Below are 14,554 nucleotides of genomic sequence, written 5' to 3' on the forward strand. Positions count from 1 at the left end.
TTTCGTTTTCCCAACACCTCCAATTGTTATCTTGTGAAAAATTATAGCCATATGTTGTAAATAAAAGGCTAATCAATGTGTCGTTTCTCTTCCTCACTTCATTTCTTAATTGGTAAGTAAACCTCTTCGTCTATTACAGAGTGAGCTTTGTTCGCTTTAACAGTGGATGTGCAAGTGTAAGGGGTACTCCATAATTTGTCATAATCGCTTTGGAGTTCTTAACGTGGGTTCGTTCAGATGCCTCTGGTTTTTATCAATAAACGTTGATTATCGCTTTATACTAGTATCGTTTAACACCGCAACTCGGTGTTGACTAACACCGCTACGTGCTACCGCGATGTAGGCCGTGAACAATAATTTAACGAGTTCTGACGTCGTAATTGACATCAGTGAATAGCGTAAGTAGAAAAGTACCGCCATCAGAGAAGATCGATGTGACGAAATCGCTACTGATGATCAAAAGTAAACTGTAAGTAGATTGCAATCGCGCAATAGTATGCCGGCCAACCAAAATCGCTACGATATTGTTCTCTGCCAGAAGTCACTCATTTGCGAGATTTTCAATTCATGAGGTCAACGACGCAAACGGCAATGGCTTGTCCCTTTGTAAACGTTGTAAGTCAACAAGGATTTGCTGTGTTAAATGATACTATTATAAAGCCACAATGAACGTTTTTAAAAAACCGACTACGACTACGATATTTGGCATGAATATATCGCTATATCCATGTTTGATAATCAATTGAGTAATCATCAAAGATTATTCATACCTGGAAAACGGGTTTGTTCGGGTCGGGTCAATTTCCCATTGAACCATTGCTATAATATGAAGTCAAAACGACGGTTTTTTAATTATTTAAAACCCAATCATTTAAGTTGCGGGTTGTCTTCGATAAAGGGCGGTATTCAAAATGACGGTTTTTAATTATTTAAAACGCAATCATCTAATTAGCGGGTTTTTTTCGAAAAAGGGCGGCATGGCGAAAGACGAATTTGACTGACGACGTTATTAATTATTTAAAACGCAATCATCTAGTTTGCAAAAGGGCGACATGTTAAAGGACGTTTCCTTTATATTTGACTGACGACGTCGATTCCGTATCTGCGTTGCAAAGGTGGCATCGATATCGTCGTCTAGGCATGGCGCCGAAGAGGACTATGGCAGCAATACGACCACGCATGGCGCTGAAGAAGAGGACTATAGCAGCAATACGACCAGGCATGGTGCCGAAGAAGAGGACGATAGGAGCAGTACGACCAGTCATGGCGCCAAAGGAGAGGACGATTGGAGCAATACGACCAGTCATGGCGCCAAAGAAGAGCACGATGGGAACAATACGACCAGCCACGACGCCGACGAAGAAGACAACCACTCCCACAGTACCAGCTTTACCGCTTAAGACATATAATTTTGCCTTTTCATGTCGAATTTCTTCTTTTGTTGTTTACTGTAGAAAATAATTTGAACGGCGAATTCTGAATACTACGCTAATGGTGCACTCAGTGCAACATCCATAGATAAAGGTGGGCGGCAACTCCCTAACGAGGTCCTAGATGACATCGAGCAGATGCAAGATGAATTTGCAGACGGGAACACTATCAGTAATTTTGTACGTACGCAACCACTATCATTTACTAGGTCTTCAGTTTGTATGTTTTGAAGTTTGTAAATTTTTGCAACCAGACTATGTGTGATTTTGTCAATTATATTCAAAGCAACGCAACGAGCAATACAGTACGCATCATCACTCCTTATTTCATGGTATGTGTGGTCTGCCATTGTTTTATTTGCTTTTATGACTTACTCAAATTTCTTGCTGGTTAAACCTTACTATTTCGTGCAACAAATGTACGTCCGGCGAAAACCATACACCAGTGGATTAGCAGATGCACTACCTTGTTGGAACAACGGTGAAGAGTTCGTAGACTTTGCGAATTTTGATAAGGTAAGTTAACAAACCTCTTCTCCAAGGTTTAGTCGTTACATCCCCGTCAGGATCTGTCTATAGAATTATAAATCATTGTATCGATTCGCAGATTTTACTTCATACGCTGTGGCAAACTCCAGAACATTGGGTCTTATACGAGATGAATTTTGTGGAAAAACAACTATGGTGCTACAACTCATTGGACTGCCACAGTGGTGTAGAACGTGACGCTATGCATTTGGTAAGCTTCTGCCCATAGGTGAAGCGTAGCTATTTCTGATGGACCGGACTGTACTATATTTTCCCTTTATCACAGGCGGGATTCCTGAAGGACTATTTGGGTGTCGACATTTCTGAGTGGATGTTGCTCTGTGCTGACGATGCTCCTGTACAAACTAATGGGATCGATTGTGGCATATTCGTAATGAAGCACATTGAAGCAATATACAAAGGAGAAGAAGCTGTTTTCATCGCTGTATGAACTTTGCATCCGTTGATATTGGAGATTCCTGTTATATATTGGTTTCACATTACATATTTTTGTTGCAGGAAGATATAGAGAATTTACGCCTGAAAATATGCGGAAATTTGATTGAGTTTAAAAAGAACGGGAGACAAAATATGTAATGTGAAACCTATCGATTGCTCTCTCTGTACAACCTAACGAGCACCACCATCACCGTTGTCGCCCAACTACGGCTGTGCAGTCGCAACATGGTGAGGAGCGGTCGACGTAGGTGGAGTTGGTTGACGTGGAACTGCCAGCGGTGCAGTCGCGGACACTTAATTGTGTGGAAATGGATTACCGCGATTCCTAAATGTAATGCTTTTCTTCGGTAATTAAAAATAATGTACAACTAGTGATATTTTGTTGCTGTTCCGAAATCGTTGTATAGCTCGCAACCCGTGAACGAAATGTGTGGAAATGGATTACCGCGATTTCTAGTAACCGCGATTTCTAGTAACCGCTACGTGCTACCGTGATTTGAACTACCAGGTCCCATCGCATTGATTAGTTTTGAGAATAGCTCTTTGACATGCCATTGTTCAAATTCATTAACGCGGAGGGTATTTTATATGAGATTTGCTAATTGTATATTAAAACAGGCGTATTAGGACGTTTCATTAATATATGAATGACACATCGCACAGGTTAAGGATGTGTTCCAATTTGCTTCGCGAATAAGGAACCGACAAAAAGACAATTCCTGCAAAAGCGACGCAGTTGTTGTATCGATGTAGACTTTTTCATATGTATGCAATATCATAATTAAAGTAAATAGTCGTTTGAAATTAAAAATATTTACAAATTATTACACAACATTTCATGGTAGTAGTAGTGTAGCTGACGTTAGACCACCATTTGTGAACAACAAATCAACATTTTTGGCTTCACCGCATTCATCTCGAGTCTCTTCTGCGATTTTCATTCTGTGCGTGTCAGCAATAACGCCATGTTTACACATCAAACATTTCATAACGATGTTGACTATTATCATTTCGAACATTACAAGGCTTCGTTCATTGCATACATCGCTATCTATTTCTGCGACTGTCAATCATGCGTGTTGGGCACCGCTGGTCGCTGCCTTTTACATCCTCGTGGCGTCTCTGCTAATTTCGCCTCCGTAATTAGGAAGGTCGTCAATATTTGGCAGAGTTCTTCACGGAATCCAGGTATATTAACCTGCAAAACAAAAATTGTAATGTGGAACCAATAAACATGCATTTAATTACTAATAACATAGGACAAGAAATGGCATACAACGTCAAAACGGGGTTCTGCACCATTGTATATCACTTCAATGTACTTCATTACAAATACGCCGCAATCAATGCCATTTTCTTGTAATGGAGCATGGTATGCAGTGCGATAGATCCACTCGCTAACATCGACTCCTAAAATGGCTTTGACGAAACCGATCTAAGAATAATGCGACACAAAGTAAATTCATGATCCTAGTACAGGACACGGTACTCATAAAGATGAAATCTTATGAGATGGGAAATGTCTAGCCGTAAACCACTGTCAACTTCCAAAGAATTGTAACACCAGAGTTGTTTTTCGTGTAAATTCATCACGTATAAGACCCAATGCTTTTCTGATTGCCAGAGTGTAGGAATCAATATCTGCAAATGGATTGAAAAAATGATGTTAGCACTGTCATGCTGTAACCTTGCATTCTAGGTTTGTTTGCTTACCTTTTCACTTGACAAAAGGTCTATGCAATGATTACCGTTAACCCAATAAGGTAGGCCGTCTTTAAATCCACTGGAATATGGCAAACGGCGTAAGATCGTCTGCATACCGAAACATTGCTAACAGCAAGGTTAACATACGAATCAATCAGACTTAATCAATAACCAAAAGCAACGTAAAATACAACCGATATACCATGAAATACGGGCTGACGATGCTTATAGTCTGGCTTGGTGTGTTGCTTTTAATATAACTGACGAAATCAGATATAGTCTGTTTGAAGCAAATATGGTGTTGTTAACGCACGTACACATGGCTTAAGTATATAGACAACTCCTACAAGTTTCATACGTACAAAATTACTGATCATGTTGCATTCTGAGAATTCTTTGCGCATTCGTTTGATGTCCTCCGCGAGTGATTGACTAAGTTTTCGCCCAACTTCGTCTGTGGATGTACTACTAAAATGAATAAGGACATTGCAATGAACGATATAGAAATTACATTACATAGTACACAAAACAAACCACAATTTATGCAATATACGCATGATTCGCCATTATTGGTCGTGTAGTTGTCTTCGTCTGCCTCACCAACCACAATTTTCTATGTTCGGGGGGGGGGGGGGGGGGGAGGGGGGTTGGATTCCAGGTTTATGAAGGAACCGTCAGTTTGATTGTTGCTGATTCACGAAGTTGAAGATAATCACACCGTCGAGTACTTGTGCGACTATTTATGACCAAAAAGTTCTACTGCTTAACCAACATGATCAATGAATAATGTACGACAAATCCAAAATTTATCGAAGACAACCCCCAACTTAAATGATTGGGTTTTAAATAATTAAAAAACCGTCATTTCGACTTCATATTATAGCAATGGTTCAATGGGAGATTGACCCGACCCGAACAAACCCGTTTTTCAGGTGTGAATAATCTTTGACGATTACTCAATTGATTATCAAACATGGATACAACGATATATTCATGCCAAATATCGTAGCCGTTGTTGGTTTTTTAAAAACGTTCATTGTGGCTTTATAATAGTATCATTTAACACCGCAAATCCTTGTTGACTTACAATGTTTACAAAGGGACAAGCCATTGCCATTTGCGTCGTTGACCTCATGAATTGAAATCCTCGCAAATGAGAGACTTCTGGCAGAGAACAATATCGTAGCGATTTTATTTTGTTTGGCCGGCATACTATTGCGCGATTGCAATCTACTTACAGTTTACTTATGATCATCAGTAGAGATTTCGTCGCATCGATCTTCTTTGATCGCTATTCACTGATGTCAATTACAACGTAAGAACTCGTTAATTTTTTTGTCCAGACAAATACAGCGATTGCTGGGCAGAAATGCTCTATCATAACGATGGCGACCATATTCAATTCAATGCCACGCGATTTCTTCGGACAAACATCTATCTTCGATTAAAATTTATTTATTTACGACAGCCACAGACGAAATGTGTCTGTTACATGTAATAATAAAGAATTAAACAATAAAAGAATGTTAAGTTACGACAATTAATTATACAATTACAACAAATAACTATCGTGATAAAAAAGAATGCCCACGGTTTATTACTAGGCACTTGACGAATCAGATGAAATATCATACACTTGTCTCTCTATTTTTATTGGTGGACCCTCTATCCTGGGTGGCCTCTGGGTTGCGTGCATCATACTAAAAAAGCTGGTCATCATCTCCACAACTGAGTTCAATTGTATCCCCATATTGCTAACTTCTGTCCGTAATTTCTTATTCTCCCTCTCCATAAGATCGAACCTTGAGGCAGAGACAATGTGCTCTTTTGTAGCAATTGTTCGCTCCTCATCGCCATTTGTTGGTGAGGGCATCGTTGTTGTAACAGAAGAGAGACGACGTTTTCGTTGTAGAGGCTGGGCTGGAACATGAGAGGGGGCAGTTGGGATGCATGGGTTCCCAATTTTATCAATGGACAGATTTCAGCGCATTGGTTCCCAATAGCGTTCGAAATAGAAGGGATCAAATTATCGTCTGTTAGAATCATACGATACGGCAGGGACACCACCCGAGTTCCAAATGAATAATTCATCCTTGTAGAGTTCGCGCCAATCCACGTTCCTGCACCCACCACTATTCAACTTCCTTCTCACTTCCAAAGGCATATTTGGTATGGACTGCCCTAAGCCAGATTGTAGGAGAACTCGACTACCATGCTGCAACTTGGCTTCATAATTGCAAAAAAACCACAAATCGCGGTCAGACAATCTAGCAGCCTCTGCAACAACGTCTTGGTCATCGGCCTCCCCATCTCCATAAGGTCTCCACAAAACCTGTACATTGCTAATTCTTTTCAATAACGAGTGACAAATATATTACAATTTACTTAAGCATGATATGGTGACAACAATATGTACTACGGAAAACATTCTTGCAACGATGATTACTTAAGAAAGCTAAACATTACAACGATTTATAATACTCAATGATAAGTACACAATTTTAGAACGTCTACCTCATTCAGTTGCAACCCATCTAAAATGGACTTAGCATTATGCACTGTGACGTTTATTCTAGCCCACCGACTGATCTTTGGAAAACCACAACTCGCAGTGGCAGCACGTGGACGCAACGGGATAATATGTTCTCACGCCCAAGCCTAATAAAAATAATATTATTAGTAACACTACAACCTTCAATGAAATTAGCCTACAATTACTAACTATGCAATCAACAAATACCTGAACAAATGGCCAAAATCCCCCAACTGTTTTCATACCATTACTCGCACGGTAGAGTTGACTGTACAAGTGTGCGAGCATAGCGGCACCCCAGGCATAGTTGTCGACTTCGTCTAAGTCTGCCAGGTACTGCAGCCACATGGAACTTATTCTCGAACCAGAACAATCAGAAAATAATGTAAGAGCAAAAAAATAAAGAAGGAAGCCGCACAACTCTTGGTCAGCTGTTTCAGATGCACAAGTAGCGGAGCGACCTTCCCATTTATTACGGATAAATGACACTTTCATTGATGTGAACTTCATTCCACCAGAAATACATTGACTACATTCGTCCGTCGACATAACCAAAAGAGCCGTGCATTCTTCCCTTGCGTTATAGTTTGAATGCCGTAATAGGACAACACTGCCATCGCACTTAAAGCCAGTGATCCTCGCCACATCTTCTAGAGTCATGGTCATCTCAAAAGAATCAAACTGGAATGTGTTAGTCTTATCATTCCACTTATTTACCAGGTGGGTCATGGTATTCCAGCAAGTTTCAAAATATTGCTGGTCCAAAAGGGCACCAAAGTGCATATTTCGTAATCGGTCCTTCTGATATGCACTTAGCTGACCATACCATGATAGAACTACAGGCCATTGACACCGGCCTCCGAGCTTTTCACCTGGTGCTCTCCTTCTCCTGTGACCTCCCTGTAACAAAAAATAACATATTATTCATACCAATTGTCAATTAGTTCCATTTGTACTTATAAATACTATTCTACTAACTGCTATAAATAATATTGTTTGCACACAGACTATCGCAGTAATCGCTATAGATATTAATACCTAACACAGTAATCGCTGTACCAAAATCGCTAAACATATTATTAAATCTTCAAAGACAGGCCAGATTTATTTACCTTGGTCACTCTGTTCTCCTGTTCTCTCTCCAACCTAGGCCTTTCTGGTGGGTCCACTGCCTCCAACTGCCTTTCCCTTTCCTTCACTACCGGCTCCACCGTCGCCTTCCTTTCTCTCTCCTTCATTTCCTCATCCTTCTTCTCCTTCATTATTCTCTCCTTCCTTTTCTCCAGCTCCTTCTCCTTCCTTTCTCTCTCCTTCCTTTCCTCATCCTCCTTCTCCTTCCTTATTCTTTCCTTCCTTTTCTCGTGCTCCCTCTCCTTCCTTTCTCTCTGCTTTCTCTCCTCCTCCTTCTCCTTCCTTTCTCTCGCCTTTCTCGCCTTCTTCTCCTTCCTTTCTCTCGCCTTCTGCGCCTTCTCCTTCCTTTCTCTCTCCTTTTTCTCGTCTGCCTCCTTACGTCGCACTTCCTCCTGCTTCTTCCTTTCTCTTTCCTTTTCTTCCTCCTCCTCCTTCTCCTTCCACCGCCTTTCTTCCTCCTCCTCCTTCCAGCGCCTTTCTTCCGCCTGCCGCCTTTCTTCCAACTGCTTCTTCCTTTCACTTTCCTTTTCTTCCTGCTCCTCCTTCTCCTTCCGCTGCCTTTCTTCCTTCTCCTCCTTCTCCTTCCACCGTATTTCTTCCGCATGCCGCCTTTCTTCCTCTTGCTTTTTCCTTTCCCTTTCCTTCTGTTCCTCCTCCTCCTTCTCCTTCAGCCGGCTTTCTTCCGCTTCCAAATAGTGTTTTCTTCTTTCCAGCACTTCCTCCTCCTGCTTCTTCCTTTCTCTTTGCTTTTGAACCTCCTCCTCCTTCTCCTTCCGTTGCGTTTCCTTCTTCTCCTCATCCTCCTTCTCCTTCCGTTGCAATTCCTCCTTATTCATTTGTCTTTGCCTCTCTTCCGCCTCCTTAAGTAGCTTTGCCTTGTTTCGCCTTGCTTTATTCTCCAAGATCCCCTTATCCAATTCTGCCCTAGCCTCCATCATTACCTGGTTAAAATACCTTTCTCTCTCCTCCTCATTCTTTATTTGCCTTTCCCTAAGCTCTGCCATCTTCCTCCGCCTTCTCTTTTCATTCTCCTCCGTATTTCTTTGCTTTGCCTTCTCTTCGTCATCCTTCTTCTGCATCTTTCGTTCTTCAGCATTATTCCTTTGGTCCGCAGCCTCGATATCTGAGGGATAATCCTCCGCATAATACAATTTCAAGGCTTTCTCCCTGTCTTCGTCGTTCTCAATGTTAAGTATATTTTGGTACCTCTCAAGAACCTTGGATAGATGAGACTAGCGGATCACTTCTCTAATACACAAACCATAGAACGACAGAGCATCTCTTCTCTGATGAGGAGCAAACATTGTTAACCTGCACAACAAATTAAATGATCATCATGATTACAAATCATCGCAACATTTGGGTTCAGAAGTACACATCTTTGTAAGATTTCTCAAACTTATAAGTCCTTGTATAAGAAGAAACCTACAGATTGAATAACGAAACCTTACACGAAACTCAACGAAACGATGGGATTTTGGATATTCCAACTGTAGAGTAAGCAACAGTAACAACTAATACGCAACAGAAGGTGGCAACGATGCTGCGACTGCGTGTAAGACGGAAACGGATGCTCTGGAACAAAGGAAAGGATGCTCCAGCGACAACTGATGAAAGCAGAGTATGCTCCGGTAGAGTTTTCTGCTTAGAGTGAGAATGAATTGTTTTGAACTATTTAAATCCTACAACATAAGGCTTGCTACATACGCAAATTTTGCGAAACGTTTTGGAGCGATAACGATGGAGGGCAGTTTTGTCCTTTTCACGAATCGACGATTCAGTTTTCTAGAAGGAGGGCATTTATGTTCGTTCGAGGAAGAGAAAGCGAATGACGGTAAAGGATACTTAAGTCTTTGCTGCGGCACCAAATTACGATGCAATATGATGCGGACACACATGGGAATACATGCCGGTCTGCGTCTTATACGTTCCCCCCGAACAGGGCTATAGCGATTTGTAGTGTCTTCCGCAAATCGCTATAGCAATTTGTAGTGTTATTCAGTAAGCAAATCGTTGTAAATCGCTACCCGAATTAGGACCAATTTGTCAGGGCCATATCTCCCTAACCAGAGGTCATATTCCAAATCCGTAAAAAGTGGTGTCTTTGTTATTGAGTCTAGTTTATTTCTGTAAATTTTCAGCGATTTCTATTGTCATTTCATTCCCCATTTTAACTTCAACGATACATTACAACCACAATCATCAAAAGAAAGATTGCCCAAGCTAAGAGTCTTGAGAGAGTAGAGGAGGGCCTCACCACCCACCGAACAACAAAAAATACAACGACTCAACTTCAAGTGCAGTAAGGACCCAGAGTCAAATAAATTTAGAGGCAGCTCATCAGTAAGGACCCACAACAGTCAATGTGCAGGTCAGTCGGTGCTTGATGAAGCAATGTAGGATCTTCTGATGGATGTGCACAGAAGCAGAAATAGAAGGGAGAGAGATAGTGAGAGGGTTGATGAGCCCCCGAACACCCCTCCTGTAAGGGCAAAAGTCCATGAACACGCTGGGAGGAGCCCTCAGACCCCCCTTCTGTATGGGTAAAAACTCTGAATCAGACTCCATAACTCTTCAAGTTGAATGATGCTACCCACAATGGGAGGAGCTCTCAGACCCCCCTTTCTGTAAGAGTAAAAACTTTAAATCAGACTCCACAACTCTTCAAGTTGAATGATGCTACCCACGCTGGGAGGAGCCCCCAGACCCCTCTCCTGTAAGGGTAAAAACTCTGAATCAGGATCTACAACTCATTTAGTTGAATGATGCTACCCACGCTGGGATGAACCCCCAAACCCTCCTCCTGTAAGGGTAAAAACTCTGAATCAGGCTCCACAACAGTCAATGTGCAGGTCAATCGGTGCTTGATGAAGCAATGTATGATCTTCTAATGGATGTGCACAGAAGCAGAAATAGAAGGAAGAGAGTGAGTGAGAGGGTTGATGTTCATGGCCTCCTCCAGGGGAGATTTCTTTCTCGGATAATCCTGCAGTGCAGAGACTGGGTCTTAAATAATCATCTTCGGGGCACTTAAGTCTTTACAACCACTCTTTTTCAAGAATCGTCATTTTTTTTGCACCAATGAAGGAGAGGGTACTTAAGTCTTTGCAATCGCATCAAACTCCAACGCTAATTAATGCTGACAAACATGGAGATACGAGACACACATGCTTACATACGTGGTGCTCTTTGGGACCCCCGAACATGAGATGTAGCTAACTGCCCTGTTCGGGGGGGGGGGACATATAACCTGCTGTGAAGAAAGACTGTTTTCTTTCTAAAAATATATAAAAAAGGGCACACAAAATTTTAATAATATTATAGAAAACATGACAAGAATGTCAATCTAGAAAAAAGTTCGAAGCATCTATTTTTTTATACGTACAACCGTTGCTTATTTTATAAGGGGAAATGGAAACCACTCCAATGGAAAACCCTCCCAAACCTTTTCAATGTAAGTTTTATTGGATTTTTAGTGTTTTTTTCAAAATCCTAACCGTACAGATGTGATTTATATGCTTGATTTTAAAGGAATCACTTCTTAGAGCATTTGATTCTGAAGCATGGATAGGTTTTTATAAATTTCAAAATCAACAACATACAATTTTCATAAATTTTTGAGGCCCCAAATACTATTTTTTCTATCCAAAATTCATGATCCAAGTGTTGATTTATATTAAATAAATCATACTGTATGGTCAGAATTTTAAAAAAATACCAAAAGATTTACATTGGTGAGGCTTGGATAGGATTTAAGTTTTTTTTTTTTACGAGAAGAAACCACAATTATGATATAAAACTCCATGAGTGGCTTTGACCAAGAATACTTTGATGCACATCTTAGGTATCTAACTTGTGTTGTCATTCAATTTGAACTCCTTAAACTGACCCACCTAGCAAGGTGTGCAGAGCCCTTGAGGGAGACTAGAATCCAAGCTTATTTTTCAAGCACAAACAAGCATCAGGGCTGGGCTGAACGGAGCCTAGTCCTCTATCCTAACGCCAAAGGGCAAGGTAGGTTCAACTTCTACCCCACGAGTAGGGATGGCAGTGGACTGGGGCGGGGCAGGCGACAAGGTCTCCATCCCTGCCTTGTCTCAAAATACTGCCCTCCATCCCCGTTTCATGTCCTCCATCCCCGGTCAAAATGGGGCGAGGTGGGGCCCCGTTTCCCCTCGATCTACTGACATCCTTAAAGAAGGATCGAGGATGGGGCAGGGCGGAGAAAAGTATAAGTCCATCCCCACACGGGTTTTGATTTTAACCTCCATCCCCGTTTCATATCCTCCACCCCCGATTCAAACGGGGCTAGGAGGGGCGGAGCCCTGTTTCCCCTCGGTCCACTGCCATCCCTACCTGCAAGTTTAGTACTCAAAATGTGGGTCCCACAAACGCCATTAAACGGTCACCTTGAACATGCTAGCGACACTTAGATGAGCATGCTACATGGGCCATTGGATCTCACAAATTTGACGGTCCCAATTCACCACCTATGTAGCCGGGCCATTGCACGTGGGGTCCAGAACACCTCCTGGCCATCGATTTCCAGCTTTGGACAGTTGGGATGATGTGGTCATTGAAAGCGCAGCACCAACATACCCGCTCCAAGCAACCCCCCCCCCCCCCCGTTTTGTAGCTCAAAAGAATCGGTTTCATCAACCCGGTACTTTCAGAACCCGTACCATATCGGTTCGGTACCTATTTAAATACCTTTGGCGTGGGATTCCGATTCCTCTGTGTTAATTCTGTAGTTGCGAGTTTCACAGAGAGCTCTTCTCAACATAGTTACTTAAGATCTTCATGCCTGTTAGATTTTAAGTCTGATGTTAATTCCTAATGAAGTGTTTCTAAAAGTTCTTTTTCAAGGAATTTTTTGTTTTAAAGATTGCGATAAATTGAAAAGAACAATAAAATTGCATTAAAATCCTGCCACAACCTTCGTTTCTAAAACTTTCAGAAAGCCCATATATATTTTTTTGGGGATTAAAATTATGAAAATAAGGCTAATTTTTTTCTAGAAAATGACATAAACCACAAATTTCCATTTGATTGGTTCAATAACCAAATCAAGTTGAAGATTATTCTAAAATGTTGGCAAATTCTTGTATTCATTGATTTTAAATTATTTGGAGATATTGTTGCAGAATTTTTTGAAAACGATGTATATTATTCCTCTTTACTAATGAAACCTGATTGATTTCTCTGGTAAGCGAGCTGAACTTGGATTGTTCAGGCTTGTACGGTCAAACGGAGCTGGCACTTGGGCTTGACCAACCATGATTTTTTTTTAATTTATAACCCGAAGAAACCGCTCCCAGCATGAAGACCTGGTCTCGCTGGCTCAGCCTGCCATACCTAGTCATCGTGCTGGCAGTGTAAAACTCTGAGGCTAGGACCCCTGCCCCCCATGGCCTATGCTATGCATTGGCTTGTTCAGAGGGGCGACACCCATGAAAATTGAATCTTGACTGTCTGTCTAGCAGCCAAGGTCCCACCCCACTATGCCAACCCCACCTTATGAGCCAACCATGAGCTTGATCTGGTTCAAAATAAAATGTGATAGTGCAGGGACCAACCTCTTTCATACAAGCCATTTGGCTCAACTGTCTCCTCCACAAGATACACACATTCTTAATGAGCCTACTTGAGCTGAGTTGAATCAAGCGGCCAATGTTTGCTGGTCATTTCATTATGTGTCATGAGCTTGAAAAAGCTAATTTTAAGCTCGATGGGCGCATTTTACTAGCTTGAATGAGCTACTTACCCAGCTGAACTCGGTCAACCTAGAAGCTGCTCAGTTCATTTACTAGCCCTAGGTTAGTTGTATTGGACTTTCTTGAAACAGGGTTAACATCATTGCTTTTGTTGAGTTATATGATATGGACATGATTCAAACTTTTTTGGATGATGGTGAAAAATTATAAATTTGATTTGGTCACAATGCTATATGACTTCAACTTGGTGTTTTTTTAATGTGGTTCTTTATTTACAAATTTTTTGGTAACTTGACTCTTGGTTGTACTTGTTATTATTTGTTACTTTAATTTGGTTTCCAGTTGCTATACAATTGTTAGGTCAATTCGTTAGGTTTTTATCATTTATTTCTTATCATTTAGGTCTTCTTGTTAGCAAAATCCTTTCTAAAACACACACACACACACACACACACACACACACACACACATATATATATATATATATATATATATATATATATATATATATATATATATATATATATATATATATATATATATATATATATGTCCTGCTGGCTGCTTGTGGCTCCCTAAAGGTTCCAAATTTGCATTCATGTGGTGCATAGTGGTGGAATTACAATCTAGTTTGAATATATATGAGTTTATATTTGGTACAATCAATTGTACCTACCAGGGGCGTAGCTAGGGGGGGGGGGGGGCAGGACTGGGCTGTAGCCCAGTCCTGCCTCCCGAAACAGTTAATTTTTTTTGTTTTTTTGTTTTTAAAAGCCCAGTCCTAGCCCAACCCTGATTCCATATGAAATAGATTTTTATCCATTTTTGTAGCCCAGTCCAGTCCTAGCCCAGCTCTGACTGCAGAAAATAGTTTGATTTGTCCATATGAAATAGATTTTTATTAATAATTGTAGCCCTTTTTTATTTTATCTCAAAAAAAAAATTTCAGGGGCGCTGCCCCCGAAACCCCAACTATCGCACAAATAAATTTTTTTTTGCTACACCCCGGTTTGCCCCCCCCTCACATGAATCCTTGCTACGCCCCTGGTACCTAC

The sequence above is a fragment of the Nuphar pumila genome, chromosome 4 (assembly GCF_984573655.1).
Source record: "Nuphar pumila chromosome 4, dmNupPumi1.hap1.1, whole genome shotgun sequence".
Lineage (NCBI taxonomy): Eukaryota > Viridiplantae > Streptophyta > Magnoliopsida > Nymphaeales > Nymphaeaceae > Nuphar > Nuphar pumila.